Below are 17,691 nucleotides of genomic sequence, written 5' to 3'. Positions count from 1 at the left end.
GGCTGCTGTGGCCCATGCTCCCACGACACTTCTAAAGACACTTGTCCATGTCCTCAGCAAGTGTAAATTGACATGCCACCACTGTAGTCAGCGGTGCTAGATTGACTTGCACTAGCTGAGGCCCTGGCCCATTGTAACTGAGTGAGACATAATGTCTCCAGAAGCTGCTGCTGGTGTAGTACACCTCCACTTCCCCTCTACTGTGGCCAGTGGCTTAAAGCCACAGACTGGCCCTTTATTTCTTAGTCTCTTCTGTTTCCAAAATGTTAATCAGCTCCCACTTCTGATATTATTGTTGGAAGTCGTAAATCCCCTCTCTGTGACATTGCAGTTAGTAGTCATTGTGAGGCCCCAGACTTATGCCTTCTGACCAGGAGTGAGCTTCAGTACAGCTCTGTACATGAACACCCAGATCTCACCTTTCTTTTACAATGTTGGGAGAATTTGTGGCCTAAGTGAATAATTTCTTAATAAAATATATGAGAATTAACAAATTAGGCATTAGTTGCTCTTCCAATTCAGGTATAAAAAAAGAAGCTAAAGTGTCTTAGGCCTTCAAGCACTTAAGTACATGCTTTAAGCATGTGAATGATCTCTTCCTTACTTAAGCACATGCTTAAGTGTCGCTGACTTCATTAATGTTAAGCACATGAACACATGCTTTGCTAAATCTGAGCCTTAGTGCCTGTTCTCCATTGCCCTGCACTTTGTGTACTCATTCACACCAGTACAAATGGGTATAAGCTGCTACCAAATCCAAGTGGTAGTGTTTTTACACTCACTTGCCACTGGTTTAGATTGTCACCTGAGGTGCAAGGGCACAAGAGAATCAGGCCCTGGAATTCTAATTGAATTAGTATTGAAACTTCAGCTAGATATCAATATTGTTAATCAAGCGTGTTAAGAGAAAACCCATCGCTTATTATCCACTATCTAGCTGTGTCACAGCAACTGCAGTTTCCCATCCTCCATGTTTTTTTAAATCTTTGACATTTTGATGTGAGTTTTCGAATTTTTTGCTAGTTTGGCATCTGGGATTAAGCCAACCAACTTCCTATGGGGGAGGATTACAAAAGGTTCAAGAAGTTGGAAGCTGATTTGAGGATATGCTGAGGATTGCAGAGATCAGGAGTTTTGTTGGGAAGTTGTTAGCAGGTTCAACAGCAGAATGGAGCTGAGTTGGGTCACTTTTGTGGACAATTTTAATGGGTTTGAGTAGATCAGTGTTTCTCAAACTGGGGTCGCCACTTGTGTAGGGAAAGCCCCGGCGGGCCAGGCCGGTTTGTTTACCTGCCCCGTCCACAGGTCCAGCTGATTACAGCTCCCACTGGCCACGGTTCACTGCTGCAGGCCAATGGGGGCTGCTGGAAGCATTGTCCAGTAAGTCCCTCAGCCCACACTACTTCCAGCAGCTCCCATTGGCCTGGAGCAGCGAACCGTGGCCAGTGGGAGCCGCGATCGACCGGGCCTGTGGACGGGGCAGGTAAACAAACCGGCCTGGCCCGCCAGGGGCTTTCCCTACACAAGCAGTGACTCCAGTTTGAGAAACACTGGAGTAGATGGGTTTGGGTTGTTAGTAGCACTTGTGACACCTCATGACCTTTACACTTTTCCTGTGATTCATCCAGGAATATTTAGAAATTGGCCTCTCATTTAGGTAGAACCTATAGAGTCTGAGTTTGGTTTTCAGAAATGCTGAAGATTGACAGCTTTAATTGAAATCCATCAGCATAGCATGTGTACAGCACCTATGAAAATCAGGCTCTATATGAAATATTAAACACACATCCAGGTCTTGGCTAGTAATGGTTTAACAAGAAGACCTCTCTCATTCCCTTTTATCTTGTTGTATATATTATATTTAATTTAAGACAAGATGAACTGGTTTCCACCGAGTTCCTGAGCCCTACCTGTACATTAAAAAATGTGTTCCTCATCCTTCTTCCTTTCCATTCACACTCACTTCCCTCCGCATCCCACCCCCTCCTCCCTCTCACTTCGAAAACTAAAGAATAATTGATTTGAGCTACAGTTGAAGAACAGGTCTGGCTGAGAAAATGGATGCATTTTGAGCATCAAGAAATTTTCTGTGCACAGACTTGGTGCCAAACAGTAGCAAATAATGCAACACTGATATATTTTTAATGCACTCCAATTATCTGGTGATTTTTCAGGTTTCTTTTGCACACTTCCAGGACTGATGAAATGAGTGATTATTTTCTCTTCTCTCATCACTTCTGTTGCTCAAAAGCATTATCAGCAAAATCCCATAGAGATTTGCTCATGAAGTATACCATATGGGCAGTCATAGCAATCTAGCAATTTATGTTGTCGAAAAATGTGTAATAGCAGCTTAGGCATTGAAGTTATGTGTTTTTGAGTTAACTCCCTCCATGAATTTGTGTCACCATCTAATTTCATACCCACTATGAAGTCTCAAACAAATGGAAATAATGTCTTGTATCCATGGTAACAAACGAGGTACACTTTACCTGATCTTAAGATGGAAATTGAATTAACTTGTCACTACTATGTAGGTGTTGTTAGCTTCCATGTATTTCTATATGGGGATGCACACACAAAATATATACCTTTTCAAATTGCTCTGTATTTGAGCATCTCACTTCTGGAAACGACTTAAGGAAACTATATGATCAGAGAGATTTTGCTATCAGAATGTTATTCCAGTGTTGTTTTGGGGAACAGGTTAGATATTTTAGGATCGAACGTTAATCACTCAGTGCTAAGTATATTTGAATCTTGCCTTACTAATGTGAAATGATTGAAAATGCCCAGACAACAGGACATGGGTTTTTACCATATAGAGATTATAGATGACATATATTCTGAGTGATGCTGAAACTCATTTTGATTAATTTTTAATGCATACCAGATGACCTTATGAATTCCTTAGAGAATTATTTATCAGACTATTAACAGTATTGGCCTGTAGACTGTCCTATAGTGTGGACCTTGTGCTGTGTCCTCACACTACCTTGGGAACATTATTTCAGTTGAGACTTATGAAGAACAGGACTGAGGGTTTGACTTGGCCGTCTTTAGGAAGAGTCACAGGGAAGTCATACTGAACAAAGGAAATGTCACAAAAACATAGTTAAAAATACTAAGAGCAAAAGGATTAGCCTGCAAAAGAACCTTTGTTCTGCTATTTACAATGCAAACAATTCAAACAGTGCAAATGCTGTGATAACAAATGGCCACTTTGAACCCAGGTCTTAGACAGAACCGTCCTCTACTTGCCAGGGCATTTGGGTTGTTTTGCTGCGCATCCTGCATCTCCCACTGAAGTCACTGGGAGCTGGAGGTGCCCAACACTTGTCAGGTTTCAGGCTCTTCCTCAAAGGTACTTAGATGAAATCAATGGAAGTTAGATACCTAAATACCTTAGAGGAACTAGATCCTATGCTGTAAATTGGTTGATTATGGACCTTGCCATTACGTGCATTTCATTCATCATAAAGGATGCCATCATTATGTAGCAAATAGTAATAACTATTGGTGGGATTTTCAAAAGCACTCAGCATTCACCTAACTTTGCTGGAGCGCACTGGAGTTTGACCATTCACTTTAATGGGAGCCGAGTTTAGGCCAATGATGAGCGCTTTTGAAAAGTCCACACTATTCTTCTAGACGTTGCTCTATCAGAGTTAAATTATGTAAGCCAGACTCCATCATAGTTGGAATGAAAAATATTGTCTTTTACCTAGAGGCGGAGGGGAAATTGTATATCATCATGCAGGAGCACCACCAGCTTTTTTGGCGCCCTAGGCAGCGGAAGGTCCCGCCCCCGAAATGCCGCCCCGACAGAGGCGGCGGAAGGTCCCACCCCCGAAATACCGCCGACAACTGGGGCGGCCGAAGATCTAGCAGCAGCGGTCGCCGCCCCCAAAATGTTAGCACCCGGTCGCCTAGTGGGTTGCGCTGGCCCTGTCATCATGATCCCAGTGACTTCAGCGGGCGGGGGCTGAGAGCATATTTCTTCACAGGGATGAGTTCAGTAAATTGTAGGATGGATGTATTTGGGACCTTTTTCTTCACTTCTTTCTTGTGGTTGATCCACTATCTAAACTCCCATGAACCTCAATCACATTCATTCCATTCACTCACATGCAAACTTTCCCAAATGTCAAAAGTCACAGATACTTTTGTAAAAGCCTGAAAATCGCAGAATCCAGGTCTGTCATGACAACTATAACAACCCATTCATCCTTAGGTGTGAATGTTCCAGCCACAGATGAATGCTAAGAATCATAGCGTGATCAGGTGGATGGGGCTTATTGTGGGTTATATTCATTAGTATATCCTGACTACAGAAGGGCTTATTTATTCTGTTTTATCCTTCCACTCTGTACTCACTAAACATTTACTCAACATGTCGCCCAGCATACACACGATCAAGATTAACCTGTTTCTTCTAAAAATGCAGTATTAGAAAGGGGAGTAAATAAAGAGAAAAAAATATCACCCTTATATTCACTTTTTACCTGCTGAATAAATAGACTAGAGTGATTAAGTTGAAAATATTTTTATTGCTCTCCAGAGTATGAATCTTAATTTGATCTATAAATTTACAAAGAGCAACAGCATTAGCAAAAACCTGGTATTACTGAATGACATTTGAATTCTGAAAACAAGTAACCCTGTTTCTGGGAAGGGGGAGGAAGGGGCCCAGTAACAGTATGTCTGTTCTACAAGGGCTACATCTGTACAGATGCAGCACTGCAGCTATATCACTGTAGTGTAACTACTTACTACCACAACAGAAGGGGTTTTTCCATCACTGTAGTAAATCCACCCCCGGAGGAGGAGGTCAATGGAACATTTCTTCTGTCCACCTAGCTGCATACACATTGGGAGTTAGAGCCACCTAACTGCATTGTACAGGGTGTGAAATTTTTCACAACCTTGAGTGACATAGCTAGGTCAACCTAAGTTTAAGTGTAGACCAGGCCAAAGGATGCTTAAGCACTCTTTCCTTTACACTTTGAATTTAACATCCCATTAGGTTTACCATCAAATACCTATCTGCTGCTGTTTATATTTAAACAATAATTATTATTATTAATAAAGTGCACCTATAGGTTTACAGTACAATGATGTATTTTATCTCAGAATGGGAGACTGGAGTTTTCCTCCAAATGTGGCAACCCCTACCTAAGGCGTTGTTTACTGTGGGCGTTTCCCCCTAAAATTTCCTACTGTAGCTATCACCAGTTCAACTTCACAAGTCGTAGCAGCAATAGAAGTGTTAGTGTAAATAAGGCCCCATTGAGGTTTTAACTACCAAGTCATCTAGATCCGTTCTGAGATCTAGATGACTTGGTAGTTGTACCCTGACAGCTGCCACCAGTGATGGACCTGAAGTGGTGGCAACAGCAGTAGAGAATTTTAGGGAAAAAAGCCTAAGGTAGACACCTCAGTAGAAAGCACACTGACTGATGTTTACATGAAGATTATAATCTAGCCCTTTTGCAGGAAATCCTTAAACACTAAACCTCTCCCGCTGGTTACATTCTTCTTAGCTTTAGGGTGGAATATTCAAAAGCATTTGATGTTGGCCTAATTCTGCTCCCATGAAGTCAATGGAAGCAAAGTTAGGCCAAGGCTGAGCACTTCTGAAAACTCCAGCCTTAGTGGTGAATACTCATTTCTTTAAAGATGAATGGTAAAATTAAAATTCATGGCAAATTTGAGTCAGCTCAAAACGTGAACCTTTGCAAAGTACAGTAGACCAGTAATTTTTATCTACACCAACTTCAAGGCTTTCTATTCATCTCTGTAGTTTCTCTAGACTCAATGTGTAAGATTTTTTTTTAACTTTGCTTTAAAGATCAATCAAATATTTCTTTTTGAAAAAGAAAATCTAAAATCTAAGTGGGTTTGTTAAAAGTGAGCATGCTTTGGTTATGGAGAAGTGGTTTTATGCAATTTGTGGTCACATGGAGAAATAGACATACTTATACATATTATTCAGTGTTCTGCTTTTGTAGAATGAAATTGTCATCCCTTCTAAGTACAAAACAAATGTATGAAATTGAAGCCTGATTAATGTCTCATTCTGTGTGTGTGTGTGTGTGTGTGTGTGCACGCGCACGCCTGTCTGCCTGTCTTGGGCTCAGCCCTGCCCTCTGCTGTGCAGCATTGAGACCTTCACACTCAAGATGTCAGCAGGACAGCATATAACACAGTAATATGCACCAAGAGGTAGGCCTGCCTAATGTCCTTACCTATGGGGGCATGCTTGTCCCACCCCAAATAAAAAAACACAGCTTAACATGCATGCTGCTACCAGCAGCATCAGCAAATGTTGAGTGTGCACTTTGTTCCTGGTCAGAAGACCAGCAAGGTTCACTGCTAAGGGTGGAGCCCTGGCCAGCTGGAGCCGGTAGCAGAGAATGCAAAGGGCTCTTAATCAGCGCTGTGCCAGGTCAGGATTTAGATCCTTCTTCCATTACAAATCTCATCAGCCTCCCAGATAGTGAGATCCTAATGTATTCTGTAAAGTGGGCAGGGCTGGGGAACAAGAGGGCTAAGTGCCATAGCCTTCACCTAGCTGATATGCTGGATTTCCCTTCATTGTAATTTTTAAAAATTCATTAATTACCTTTTAATTTGCCCAGTCTCATATTAGGCCTGGTCATATGTTAATATAAATGCTGCAGTGTGGCTAGCTTCATTTACAACTCATTTCTAAAGCACGTGCTGCCATCTCCTTTGACTCGTCTTTCACATTTTCTTGTTTCCTTGGTGATTTGTCTGGTCTCATCAGTGTCTTGTTACTAATGCATATTTGCTCAGATGGGAAGTTGCGCTCCCATTATTCAAGGCTGCCATGCACTGGCCATTTATGATATGAAATCCTGTTTTAGTAATGTAGAAACTTGATATTCCAGCTAATCCATAGAGCTAATAGGTTTGATGGCTACAAATTGTGCGTGCGTGTGTGTGTGTGTGTGTGTGTGTGTGTGTTCCTTCATTTTGCTTCATTTTTTTCTTTAACCCTAAGGAGAATTCTGTCAATAAATGTTTACATTCTTCTTTTCTTCTATTATTTGTAAATAGCCTCTAAGAAGCTTGAAACACATTTCCGTTGCTGATTTTTGGCCTTTTCCATTTTGCAGGTTCTGAATTCTCTTTATTTGTGTAGAATAAAGTTTTTAATTGACTTGACTGGGTTTTGCTTTTAAAAAAAGAAATTGCTAGCCTGGATAGCTAATGGAATTCATGATGGGACAGGGAGACTTTCACCACTAGATCTCTGATTCAAGTCTGCCCCAGGGGAAATAGTTCCATTCATGCATGAATAAGAACTATTCACATGAGCAAACATTGCTAGATCAGATCCTAGGTGGTTAGTGACTGAAAACTGTCACCCTCTGATGTCTGTTTGGTAGTCTGTTTTAACTGGTTTGCTACAGATCCTGTTCAGTGGAAAAGCCACAGCCATTTCAGAGGCTGGGAGGAAAGCTCATATCCCCTCCCAGGTACAAGGTATGCTATAATGAATACCTTGTTATAACAAACTTGGTTACCTCGTCAGAAATGTTCATTATAGCAAGTGTAATGTACTTAAATTTTTAGTAAAGTTAAATTCTTATTATCATTTTGTGTTTCATTGCCAGCAGCTCTAAACAAAATTGTGACTGAAAGAGCAACAGTAGAAGCATTTGGTGGTATAACAGCTAAATATATTGGAATGGCAGGGGTTCTTTTTTAATATCCTAAAAACCTTACAGTCTTAAATATGACCTAAGGTCTTGTGGTCTATTTCTAGAATGTGCTTGTTGGGCTATTTAGATAGCTGGTTATAAAAGATGTTTTCATGGTGGAGCCGTTCACTAGGGACGGTTTGTCCATTGTCCTTGTGGGGTGGGGTGTATACTTATGCATATACGTCTATATGCATGTATATAATATATATTACATTTATACATACAGTATTTTTTTTGGTAAATGCAGGGCTTGGGGGAAGTATTCAGTGGCTTTGCGATGATGATAAACAGAAAGCTGTTGCTTTACCTTTAGGGATTTTCATATGTTTGGGGGTATTCTGTTTTGTATGGATGTTAGCATTCCTAGCCACGCTGGCACCACATTGCACACAGCCTGAGTAATTCAGCTGGCTTCTAGAATGCCTTCTATATTTAATATTTCAGATAAAGAGAAGATTGGTTTAAGATGGTAATTTGCTGTCTGCACTTTTGAAATCTGTGCAGTATGGGTGATACTGAACTTTACTGGAAGATGTTCAGCATTGGAGATAGGGAATGTGTAAAAAAAAAAAAAAAAAGCTACCTTTTACAATCTGCAGGGTTGCTTTGATAACAGCTATTTTAGTCCTCATGAATGATTCCAGATTAATAGCACTGGAGATTGAAATTTTCTGATTATGTATGAAGCAGATACAGGAGAGTCAGTGGTAATGTAAGCAAACTCCTTGTGATGGGGTATACAAATCTCACATTGGGAAACACAGGATTAAGGCGTTTATGTGGGCTCAGTTGGTCCCATCCAACCACAGCTGTGAGAGAGGTCAGACTTAGAGGGAGGAGCTTAAAAAGGGAAACACAACACAGTTAGCGTCAGACCAGACCTCTAGTCTTTGACTCCTGGAGAGAGGACTGGCTGAAGGCAAGAGCTCCTCAGATGAGCTGGACCTATTCCAGAAGTTCATCTTTCATAGACTACCAAATGGCTATCTATAGATGATTATTTTTGTTCAGTGTACACCTGTGCAGCTTTCAAATCAGTGACTGGTAGAGGATAAAACCTCTGCAAACATCTAAGGCATAACAGAGCCACGAGCAATACATGTCATGGATTTTTAACGAATAGAACTTGTCCGTAAAAGGCTGACCACTTTCACTGAGAAAATTGCAGAATTGCTGATTGAAGAGAATGCAGGAACGGTACTAAAGTTATGAAAAACTAGGCACCTTCAGTAAATGTTCACACTGGGGATAAAGTGGTTGGAAGTAGTTGATAGTTGAACAAATGAGCAAGCACTTTGGTGACTGTGCTAAAAGCAATTGATTATAGTCTGTGAGTATCTACATGGGGAACAAATACTTAGTAAAGGGCTCTTTCAATCGAGCAGAGAAAGGTATAACACGATTCAAGGGTTGGAAATCAAAACTAGGCAAATTCAGACTGGAAATGTTGTACATTTTTTACAGTGAGAGTAATAAGCCATTGTAACAATTTACCCAGGGTCATGATGGATTCTTCATCACTGACAATTTATAAATCAAGATTGGATGTTTTTCTGAAAGTTACACTCTAGGAATTATTTGGGAGAAGTTAAGCCTTTGTTACACAGAAGGTCAGCCTAGATGGTCCCTTCTAGTCTTGGAATCTGTGAATCGAGGGTGGGACATAACGAGCATTGAGACAGGGCAGGAGGAGATAACGTGAGTGTAAAAAGAGAATCAGACAATTGGGGGATTGGGACTGGCAGAGGAGCAGGAGGAATGGAGGTACCAGGAACAGGCAAAACAAACAAAAACGCAAAAGGATTCCAGTTTTACCTTAAGTTAATGTAATTGTACACCAAACTGAAGAGCAGAAGAAATATCTATATGTCAATTTTTAATAAGCATAATAATTTCATAAGCAAAATAATTCAAAATAATTAAATACTGTTATTTTATCATAGTTGCTTGGGACCTTCATGAAACGACTGATAATTTTATGCAGGGCTGATAACACCATGTTACATTATTAAGGTTGCCTGGCCCTTCCCATTATCAGACCCTGTTTTCAGTTGCTTATCACTTTGCCAAACTTCAACTGTTTAGGCTGAAATTTTGAATGCTGAGTGTTTTGCCTTAGGTTGAATTGTTTTAGAAAATTTCAGTCAAAAGAGTTTAACCTTTTCTGAGAATGAGGCTAGAGGAAAATGGGTTGTTTTGCAAAATTAAAAAAGTTCTGACAACCTTTTTTGACACTTCCCTCTGGAGCAGGGACTTTACATTTATCAGGGGCATGGCTTTGTGTCAGTGATGTGCCTTTTGCTGGTCACATAAAAATCTGTCCAAATTTGGCTAAGTTATAAATCTTTGGAAAATTGCAGTTCACACATGATCAGAGACTTCTTAGAATTTAGCAGCTAAAATCTCTGACGATACCGTCTCACACAAGTGCTTCAGCACTCCTAGCATTGACCAAACTGAATGTGGTCCACCTGCTTACAGCTCCTACATGTGACCAGATTGCACATGTGCCATCCCACAGAGCAACTGAGCATCATTCATTCCGGTGGAGAGTGGTGAAGCTGGACTTAACTTGTAATTGTAGCTCCTGGATGTTCTGGGCATCAGAGCACCAGAACTGAGAGAAAGAAGTCTGCCTCTCCTGTGCTCCCAGTGACCCTCCTCCCGCTGCCCTGGCAGCATGGAGGAACAAGCTGCCTGATTTGAATACCAAGAATATAACAGCTGGAATGGGGAGAAGGAAAGGAGACTGGTGAGACTGGAACTACGGGCGGGGAAAGGCAGAGAGAAACTGTGCTGGGAATTGTGTGTAGGGAGATGTGACGAAGTGGGAATTTTCCTACTGTTTTGTATGAATACTGTGTGTGTGCCTCAGTTTCCGTTATGTGTTGCACGAGTGTCTAGGTGGTGGGACAAGGGTGTGTGATTGTTGCACTGCCGTCTAGCTGCCTGGGCCCAGACAATGGCTGGATATTCTGTATCCTGGCAACTGATGGCCAAGGCCCATCCTCTGCCAAGATCCAGCCGGCTGCAACGTGTTGGAGAACAAAGAGAGAGGTGGAGACCAGGTGACCAGTTTGTCTGGGAAAGAAACAAAGGATGGAGGAGGGGCAACTAGGCGTGACTGAGAGTGGGCTCCTGGAAGCTGGTCAGTCTCCTGGTTTGGGGCTTTGGAGGAGAGTTCTGGGTTCTGGATCTCCCCAAGAAGGGCTTTGCTGAATCTTCCTGCTTTCTGTGCTAACAAGAACAGTTCTGTGCTGTGTTCCAGATGACTAATAAACCCTTCTGTTTTACAGTGCTGTCTGAGAGTCACTGCTGACTGCAGACATTGGGGGTGCATGGCCTCTTGGGGGGATGTAAGGCTTCTCCCGGTGTCCTATTCGGGTGGACTCACTGCAGAGAGCTCACTGCAGAAACAGGGGTGCTGAATGCTTTGAGGTCAGACCCAGAGGCACTGAAGCCAAGGAGGCTTGCCCTAGTGAGAGTATGCCTGGAGGGGTTGTCACACTACAAGAGGGTCTTGTCTGAACTTCGTTCAGAGCAGTTCCAGAGTACTGAGCCTGTTCACCCAGGACAGGGGATACTGGGACTAGTTGAGCAGGGAGACTGGACCTGAGAGCCTGGAGGAGGGGAGAAGCTGTGACTGGTTGGGCAAAGAGACTAGGAGCCAGGAGATGCCAGGGCTGAGGGGAAGAGATATACCTATCTCATAGAGCTGGAAGGGACCCCAAAAGGTCATTGAGTCCAGCCCCCTGCTTTCACTAGCAGGACCAAGGATTGAACTCACAACCCTGGGTTTAGCAGGCCAATACTCAAACCACTGAGCTTCCCTGTGGGAAGTGGTGGTGGCCAGCACATCTCTTGGCCTGTGCCACTTCCAGCAGCCCTCATTGGCCTGGAGCGGTGAACTGTCGCCAGTGGGAGCTGCGATGCTGAACCTGCAGATGCGGCAGGTAAACAAACCAGCCCGGCCCACCAGGGGCTTTCCCTGAACAAGTGATGGACTGGCTTTGAGAACCACTGCTCTAGAACATACTCTCTTCCAAAGCCTAGAAAAGAACCCAAGATTCCTGAGTCCCAACATTCCTCTGCTGTCAGAAAATATCTGTGAAACCCACTGGCAAAGTGCATGTCTCATCCACGCCCTCTGGTGCTGGGTCCACACAGAGAATGACAACCTACTACTTCTGTCAGTTATTCCATTGGCTCAAGTGGCAGAGATTGGTGTAGTGGATCTGCAAGGTCCTACCATACTGATGACCTGTGTTGCATCAATATGATGCAACATGGTGAATTCTTTAGTCACTATATTTAAAACAAACAAACAAACAAAAAACTAAGAAATTACACAGAAAAAAACTACATTAAAAGAACATTAAGGTTGGAAAATCTAGCATTCCAAAGCTGAAAAAAAGTTTTAAAATAATTTAATTTTGTGTCAAACTAAATGTTTTGTTTAAAGCAAAAGAAAACATCTTGTTTGCAAGGTTTTTTACATAAAATTCTAAACAAAAAGTGACTTCAAATGGAAAAATGTTGAAACAACACATTTGGAGTTTTTTCAGACATTATTTGTTTTCAGCCGAAAGAATTCAGCAAATTCACTATGAATTCACAAAATGTTTCAAGTGACCTGAATCTGCATTTTTTGATTAAAAGAAGTTTCAGCCCAAAACTTTCACCCAGCTCTAGTTGGAACGTGTGTAGTGAATGAGGGAGCTGATTTCAGGAAGAAAAGGATGGTGTTATGGTTATGCAGCTGAATGTCACACTGGAGAATTGGATTCTAGCACAGGGCTCCTACTGAGTAAGTCATGTACACCAAACTTGTCAGACAGTGTCACTAACTGTGTGGTCTTCATTTACTGGGTGCACAGCTTGGAATCTGATTTGCAGAACTGCCGAGTACTCACAGCTGCATCCAAAGTCAATGGGAACTGTGCGTTGATCATATATAGTGTAAATACTGCAAAAAGAAAATAAGGCCCTTTGCTTCTCAAACGGTGCACTGTGACCATGGACCCTATGATGCCAACTGGCAGAGGGTAAATGGTGTGCATAGGATTTTAAAAGGATCTCCTGGGTCAGATATATGCATAATAGTTAGTTAACCGATGTGTGGCATGTGAGGCCTGGTCTACACTACGCGTTTAAACCGGTTTTAGGAGCGTTAAACCGATTTAACGCCACACCCGTCCACACTAAGAGGCCCTTTATATCGATATAAAGGGCTCTTTAAACCGGTTTCTGTACTCCTCCCTAACGAGAGGAGTAGCGCTAGTATCGGTATTACCATATCGGATTAGGGTTAGTGTGGGCGCAGATCGACGGTATTGGCCTCTGGGTGGTATCCCACAGTGCACCACTGACCACTCTGGACAGCAATCTGAACTCGGATGCAGTGGCCAGGTAGACAGGAAAAGCCCCGTGAACTTTTGAATATTTCCTGTTTGCCCAGCGTGGAGCTCCGATCAGCACGTGTGGCGAGGCAGTTAAAAATCAAAATAAAGAAAGAGCTCCAGCATGGACCATGCGGATGTGATTGCTGTAAGGGCAGGCAAATCTGTTCTATCAGCGCTCCGTTACAGAAGACAAAATTCAAAATCATTTTTAAAAAATCTCCAGACAGACGCCATAGCAGGGACTCAGCTCACTGCTGCGTGACAAGCGTAACGGAAAGCCAAAGAATCAAATGGACGCTCATGGCCTGGAGGACTCAAGCTATCCCACAGTTCTTGCAGTCTCCGAAAAGTATTTGCATTCTTGGCTGAGCTCCAAATGCTTCTAGGGTCAAACACAGTGTCCGCGGTGGGTCAGGGCATAGCTCGGCAATTTACACACACACCCCCACCCACCCCCAGAAGTGAAAGGGAAAACAATCCTCTCTTGACTCTTTTACATGTCACCCTATCTTTACTGAATGCTGCAGATAGACACGATGCTGCAGCACTCAACACCAACATCCTTGCTCCCCCCCTGCCATGGGTGGCTGATGGTACAATAAGACTGATACCCATCGTCATCATCAGCCTATTGGCACATGGGGCAGTGCAAAAGGACTGGTAACCATGCCGACTAGCATCAGTTAGGTCGATCAAGGGTGCCTGCCCCTAATTTTTCCTGGTAGATGGTGCAATATGGCTGGTAACCGTCTTCATCATAGCAACAGGGGGCTGAGCTCCATCAGCCCCCACCCTTCATGTGTAAAGAAAAGATTCAGTTGCCCCTGGACTAGCAGTGGGATGCTGGGCTCCTCTCCTACACACTGCTTAATGTCCTGTCTGGACTATCATAGCAGCTGGAGGCTGCCTTCCACTCATTTCTCACTAACAAGTCACTGTGTCATCACACAAGTGGGGGGACAATGCTATGGTAGCCCAGGAAGGCTGGGGGAAGAACAGAATGAACAGGTGGGGTTGTTGCAGGAGCACCCCCTGTGAATAGCATACAGCTCATAATTTCTGCAGGATCTGACACAGAGCAGCTGTGCTCTCTGGTTATGATATACAGTGGTTTTCTAGTACACTTGCCCATATTCTAGGCAGGACTGATTCTATTTTTAGATACCAAAAAGGAGGGATTGACTCAGGGAGTCATTCCCAATTTTGGCTTTTGCGCCCCTGGCTAAGAGCAGCCAGGGGCACTTATGACAGCAACAGATGGTGCAGTGCAAAAGGACTGGTAGCCACGATCATCTTATTACCAATTTATGGTATGGTAGATGGTGCAATATGGCTGGTAACCATCTCTGCTGTCATGCAAAAGCAAAAGCATGCTGCTGTGTAGCGCAGCTGAATCGCCTCTGTGAGCGGTATCTAGTACACATACGGTGACAGTGACAAAAGGCAAAACAGGCTCCGTGGTTGCCATGCTAATGGCGTCTGCCAGGGCAATCCAGGGAAAAAAGGCACGAAATGCTTGTCTGCCGTTGCTTTCCCAGAGGAAGGAGTGACTGACGACATTTACCCAGAACCACCCGCGACAATGATTTTTGCCCCATCAGGCACTGGGATCTCAACCCGGAAATTCCAAGGGGCGGGGGAGGCTGCGGGAACTATGGGATAGCTACGGAATAGCTACCCACAGTGCAATGCTCCAGAAATTGACGCTAGCCTCGGACCGTGGACGCACACCACCGATTTAATGTGTTTAGTGTGGCCGTGCACACTCAATTTTATACAATCTGTTTTGCTAAACCGTTTTATGTAAATTCGGAATAATCCCGTAGTGTAGACGTACCCTGAGGTCTCTACTGAGAGTCAGCAGCCTGTTGGGTCATTGTAATCATTGTAATCATTGTGAATATATCGGATTAGGGTTAGTGTGGCCGCAGATCGACTGTACATTGTGAATATATGTACAGATAATATTTAAAGACTTATGTATCTATACTAAAAATTATATTCTTAAGGTCTTGGAGTTATGGCAGGTCACCAGGATTTATCATGCCTGCTGCCTGAAAGGAACATTTTCAAGTTAACAGACCCCTATCTCCATGTCTGGTCATTTGTGTATTGTATGCCTCACAATATATGCCTACTTGCATCCTAAGATGGGGTGGAATAAAAGATTGCAAAATCTACAAAAAAGAAAAATATCAGGGTGAACAAACTGCAGAGGGGTGTCCTGCTTATGAAGAAAGATTGTTATGGTATATCTTGGGGTGCAAGGAAACACACAGAATCTTTCACCCAGGCAATCTGACAGCATGTCATGGAAAGCAGGTCATAGCCAGCCTGTAAAGCGAGGATTTTGGTTGAGCAATACTCTACAAGACGTGAGAGTGTCTTGTGGATTAAGTCTAGGCTCTAAAATGCATGTTATGTTTTCATAGGTAACCATTTGTTTCCAATACTTCTGCTTGCTACTACTTGAATCTCCATGTTTTGTTAAATAAATTTATGCTTGATTTAATTACAAACTTATCTCTAAGTTCTGTGTGTTAAGCAGGGGGGTGATCTGGGGTGGACTGGAATGCTGGGGTTTACTGTTTATTTGGAAGCAGCAAATCTGTGATCAGTATGAATGTCCAGTGGAGCAGGAGCTGGACACTCCAGGGAGACGCTCGGAGGATTCAAGGATTGGGGTGTGCCTATTGCTCGCCTGTAGAGTGACAGTGGGGCCTGCGAGACCTAGAGAGGAGGGCCTGTGTTGCCTATGACCAGTGGAGCATGGGAGTTGACCCACAGCAGGCACAGACAAGGCTTCCTCACGCTAAGGGCAGGTGGTTGTGAGGTGCCCTCAGGAAGCATCTCAGGCACCCAAAAATTTGTGGACATATTTTACCTTAATCTGTGCCTCTATTCCCCGTCTGTAAAATGGGGATAATATTACACCCTCACCTCTCAGGGGTGTTGTGAAGATAAATTCATTAATGTCTGTGGAGCACTCACATATGTAGTGATGAGCGCCATGGAAAAGCCCATGAGGAAATGGATAATTCTGCTTTCACAGCAGAGTTTGAATAGTGTGAGGTAAATAAGTCATATGGCTACACATTGAACAGTGAGGATAAACCAAATATCAAATAGTTGCCCATTAAGTGAGCACCGTCCATCCTTTACACAGAATGAGACAGGGGTCCTCTGGGGAAAAAATGTCCTGATGTACTTAGAGTGTGTCGTAATCTGTATACAAATGAGGATTGAATTAAGGTTGCACAGGAAACCTCCATTCTGGCATTTCCTAACTTTGGAGGACTTGACTTTGCAACCCTAATAATGTTTCTTTAGCATAGTTGTTTGTGTGTAATATGTAAGGACCAGAGCCGAGTGAGAACAGGATTTTCCATCCTATGAAAAATTCTGAGATTTTGAAAACTTCTTTTTCTGTAGAGAAAAGAAAAAGAAATCTCACAATTTTTCACAAGATGGCAACAAACAAATCTTCCAGGAAACCAGCCCAGGAAGCCAGCCAAGCAGGGAACCAAGCTACCTGAAGCCTGGAAGCTGGGGCTTCCAAGGCTTCTAGGCTCTCAGGTGCCACTCAGTCCACCAAGCAAGCTACTTGAGGAGTCAGGAAGTCCAGGCTCCCCAGCAACTCACCAGATGGAGCTAGAAGGGTCAGAAACCTGCCTGATTTTCATTGGAATTTTGACATTGCCCTGCAGAATTGGTGCTTTCTGACAGAAAAATGTTCCGATAGAAAATTCCCAAGCGGCTGTAATGAATGTGTATATTTAATAACAGTGATGTACAGGTTGACTAGGCGCTCACCTTCTCCATGTTCTCACCACAGCAAGTTTATGGTATCTTTATTAGCTGCCTCAGACCACTCAGCAGACCCAGATGCATTTTCTGCTGGTAAATCTTAAAACATATATAGCTTCAAGGCTTCAAAAGAACGTAGGAGTGAGAAGCCACTAAAGCCGTGGTGCCCAAACTTTTCCTCTTGGGTCCCCTGCTTACCAGGAATGGAATGTGTCCATATCCCCCCCTGGCCGGGAGCAGAGTTGTGGCTGGGCCAGGGGCCGGAAACGAGGGCTGGTGACTGAGAGAGGGGGCTGGGAGTCGGCGGTCAAGTCACAGCTGGAGCCAGGGCAGCAGCTGCGGCTGGGGGATGGGGCCAGAGATGGGGCTGGAGCGGAGCTGGGGGCAGGGCAGGGCTGGGTGGCACTCCCTCCCCGCCCCGCCATGGAGTCTGGCCTGAGCCCCACCATGTCCCCTTGGACGTTTCTCCATGCCCCACTAGGGGGACGTCGCCCACAGTTTGGGAACCACTGCACTAAAGCAACCTAGCTATAGTTTGGATTGCCGTCACAAATATAAAAAGGTGATTTATCAAAATTTACTTCCATCTAGCTGTGGTGACCCAGCAATGCCATGGGAGGTTGAAAAGTCTGGGAGTGTTCATAGGAAGAAGTTTATGTAGACTGTCTAGCCCAGGAACCAATGGGACTGAAACCATTTTTAATATTTGCTTCCACTTGCTATGCAAACTTTGTCAATCAGTTTAGATA

At 43.4% G+C, this 17,691-nt stretch overlaps 1 protein-coding gene across 9 annotated transcripts in view; it reads left to right on the top strand.

The window, feature by feature from the left end:
- The window catches only part of ENOX1 (ecto-NOX disulfide-thiol exchanger 1), a 495,678-nt gene that overhangs the window by 437,230 nt on the left and 40,757 nt on the right, over nt 1-17,691 (top strand). The gene's annotated exons all lie outside the window — the stretch shown is intronic.

Source organism: Mauremys mutica, chromosome 1 (genome assembly GCF_020497125.1).
Source record: "Mauremys mutica isolate MM-2020 ecotype Southern chromosome 1, ASM2049712v1, whole genome shotgun sequence".
Taxonomy (NCBI): Eukaryota; Metazoa; Chordata; order Testudines; family Geoemydidae; genus Mauremys; species Mauremys mutica.
This window is presented reverse-complemented; position numbering and strand designations above follow the sequence as displayed.